Genomic DNA, 3,678 nt, shown 5'->3' with positions numbered 1-3,678 from the left:
TCTTTTCCTGCTTGTTTATAAGTACATTGGGGCTTTTGAGAGAGGGAAGTAATGCCCAAACTAGGATTCTGCTGAAAGCACAGGCCCCAGTGATTAGCACCATATTCCTTTAAACTTATTTTTGTGTACCCCACTCTTCCAGAACCTGCATTAGTGTGGCTGTGGGAAAGTACTTAGTGATAGTGATTATAGTTCAGTTTTAACATAATTGTGGAAAAGGTTAATGGTAGCACAGGAATTAAAGTTATAGGTTGGCTTATGGCCAACTTTATTAAGCTAAGCTGTGATTCAGCTCAAGTAAACTGGATAAACCTCCTAGACGGTAAATCAGTTTTAAAGGAATCGGAGACATTCAAAGGGGAAATTCACAGGGTTCAGAGAAAACATGTTCCCACGATGAAAACTGAGTGATAAGGTCAAATGTAGAGCCCCCGGTTGTCAAGGATCATATTAAGCAAGGTAAGTGAGAAAAGAAAAACTTATATCAAACACGAAGAACTCGATACTACTGAAAATCAAGGGGAAAACAGAAAGTGCAGGGGTGAATTCAAAAAGGAAACTAGGAAAGGAAAGAGAGAGCATGAAATACTATGGCAAATAAAATCAAGGAGAACCTTAGTGTTTTATATCCATACGTCCGGAGTTGGAGGATGATGAAGGAAACAGTATGACCCATTGTAATGTGAGTAGTGTACAGACCGCTCATTCCACTCGCATCAGGTCTTTACAGTCATGAATGAAAAATAATGTGAAATGAAGATACTAGTATTTACATAGAATTAAATCTGCAATTCACATTTGGCTGAGGAAATTCTTTGTCAATGTCCTTCCATTCTCATGAGGCCTCCCTCTAACCAAGACACATTTTCCTCCAGAGGTCTGCTTTGGATCTCTAGTCAGTATACTCCCTCACCATCTCCATCTGCTTTTAGAGGCCCCATTACAACATAAAAGACCAAAAGTAACCCATCTGTACAGATAGAAGATTTAGGTATGGTTCTTCATGAATACTTCATATTTGCCTTCATAAAAGTGGGTGATATTGTAGGCATTGTGGTACGGAGAAGTGTGAAGCATTGAATGTGATAAATATTTGGAGTTTGGAAGCATTAAGGGGATTCACATCCTTGAAAGGTAATAACTTGCCAGGGCCAGAAGAAATAGATGCTAGGTTATTAAAAGAAGCCAGGGAGGAATTAGAGATACTCTGACCATCATTTCCCAATCCTCACTGGATACAGGTGTAGTGTCAAAGGATGGAAGGACTACTAACATTATGTCCATCTTTAAAAATGGAGCAAGGATAGATCAAATAATTACGGGCCAGTCAGTCAATTTTGGTAGTAGGCAAATTACTATAAATAATTCTGAATTGCAGGACAATCTCAAGTAGTCAAGGATAGGCAGCATGGATTAGGATTACACAATATGTGCGAGGATCTGGAGAGGTTTAGAGGAATGTTTAAAGGACCTTGGGATGCATGTCCACGGATCTCTAAAGGGAATAAACAGGATGCAATTGCATTTGAAAATGTAGAGAGGATACATTTGAGGATGATGCTAGGACTTGAAAATCACAGATATGAGGAAAGATTGAATAGGATGGGATCGTTTCCCTTCCAATTGAGGAAGCTGAAGGAACATTTGATTAGGATGAACAAAGCTGTGAGGAGACTGACTAGAGTGGCTGGAAAGATATTATTTCCCTTAGAAAAGATATTGGTGACCAGGAAGTACAGAGTAAAAGTGTTTCATAGAAGGATAACTGGGGAAAGGAGGAAAAATCTATTCGGCAGAAGGTAGGAGGAATCTGGACCTCACTGCCCAAAAGGGTAATAAGGACAGAAACCTTCATTCTATTTAAAAGGTGTTTACATATGTGCCTTAAGGCATTTAACTTTGATAAATGCAGACCAAGTGCTTGAAAATAGGATTGGACTGATGTCTCATTTTCCAGAAAGTGCAGTCACAGTGGACATAGTGCCTCGTTTTGTGATATAAATGTTTCCACATTTTCTAAATACTCTAAATATCTGAAGAGGAGGAATTTTCAGGAACGTGGGGAGATGATGGAGGAGTGGCTGTACTTGATGCAAATAGTTGCCCTGTGTTGTAACAATTCTATAACCCTTAAACATGTTACAAATATTCCTCAACTTGAAAATATGTTAAATTACTTTGAATTTATTTGCTAAAACTCAATCTACTTTCCACTTAACCAAATTTAACTTAAAACATTACGTATTTAAATTGTCAGTCACTGCTGTACATTACTTGGAGGTGCCAGTGTGGACTGGGGTGTACAAAGTTAAAAATCACACCACACTAGGTTATAGTCCAACAGGTTTAATTTGAAGCACTAGCTTTAGGAGCATTGCTCCTTCATCAGGTGGTTGTGTCCACATGTGTCCATATGGTTGTGTCCACCATATTAATGAACTAAGGAACAAAGAAGGACTGCCACATTATTGCAAGTGTACGAAAGAGCCCAAAACAGTCAGGTCAGGCAGCATCCAAGGAGCAGGAGAATCGACGTTTCGGGCATGCCCGAAACGTCAATTCTCCTGTTCCCTGGATGCTGCCTGACCTGCTGCGCTTTTCCAGCAACACATTTTCAGCTCTGATCTCCAGCATCTGCAGTCCTCACTTTCTCCCAAAACAGTCAGAACAAGGTGGCACAGCAAATATATGAGCATATCTGTGAAAAGTGCAAGAATAGCTAGGCAGTAATCGGATGGGATTTTAATTTCTTTTCATTCTCTTGTGTGATATTAGTGTCATTGGCTTCTTGCTCATTCTTAATTGCCCTTGAGGTGGTGGTGATGAGCTGTCTTGTTGAATCACGATAGTCTATGTGGTGTACGTTGGCCCACATGCCATTAGGCAGGAAATTCCAGGGTTTTGAGCCAGAGACAGTGAAGGAATGATGATCTATTTCTAAGTCAGGATGGTGGGTGTTTGGAAGGGAACATGCATGTGGTGATTTACCATGATCTGCTGCCCTTGTCTTTCTAGATGGGAATGGGGTCATGGATTTAGAAGGTGCTGTCTGAGCATCTTGGGCAAATTTCTGCTGTGCATCTTGTAGATTGTACACATTGCTGCATTGGTAGTGGAGGAACTGAATATTTGTGGATGCGGTGCCATTCAAGTGCTGCTTTGTTCCAAATAGTGTTAAGATTCGTGAGTGTTTTTGGAGCTGCACCAATTGAGGCAAGTTGCAAGTATCGCATCACACTATGCTTTATAGATGATGGAAAGGTTTGGGGAGTCAGGAGCTGAGTTACTTGCTGCAGCTTTCCCATCCTGTGACTTGCTTTTGAGCCACTGTATTTATATGGTGAGTCTACTTGAGCTTCTGATCAATGGAACACCCTGGGATGTTGTTGGTAGGTAATTCAGTGATGGCAATGCCATTGAATACCAAAGGATAAGATTGTCTTACATTGGAGATGTTCATAGCTTGGCATTTTTGTACAGCAAATGTTATTTTCCATATGTCAGCTCAAACCTGCATATTGTCCAGGTCTTGTTACATATTATAATGGATTGCTTCAGTATCTGAGGAGCTGAAAAGGTGTTGCTGGAAAAACGCAGCAGGTCAGGCAGCATCCAGGGAACAGGAGAATCGACGTTTCGGGCATAAGCCCTTCTTCAGGAATCATTCCTGAAGAAGGG

The 3,678-nt window shown here is 40.6% G+C and overlaps 1 protein-coding gene across 1 annotated transcript in view; it reads left to right on the top strand.

Annotated features, from left to right (window-relative positions):
* The first annotated feature begins 378 nt into the window (after positions 1 to 378).
* Positions 379 to 3,678, top strand: part of mgat5 (alpha-1,6-mannosylglycoprotein 6-beta-N-acetylglucosaminyltransferase) — a 160,092-nt gene continuing 156,792 nt past the window's right edge. The window contains exon 1 of the mRNA XM_043694045.1: positions 379 to 459. The gene's annotated coding sequence lies outside the window, so the exon portion shown is untranslated. The remainder of the gene's footprint in view (positions 460 to 3,678) is intronic.

Source organism: Chiloscyllium plagiosum, chromosome 7, assembly GCF_004010195.1.
Source record: "Chiloscyllium plagiosum isolate BGI_BamShark_2017 chromosome 7, ASM401019v2, whole genome shotgun sequence".
NCBI lineage: Eukaryota > Metazoa > Chordata > Chondrichthyes > Orectolobiformes > Hemiscylliidae > Chiloscyllium > Chiloscyllium plagiosum.
The sequence above is the reverse complement of the archived record's forward strand: the minus strand, read 5'-3'. Positions and strand labels throughout refer to the sequence as shown.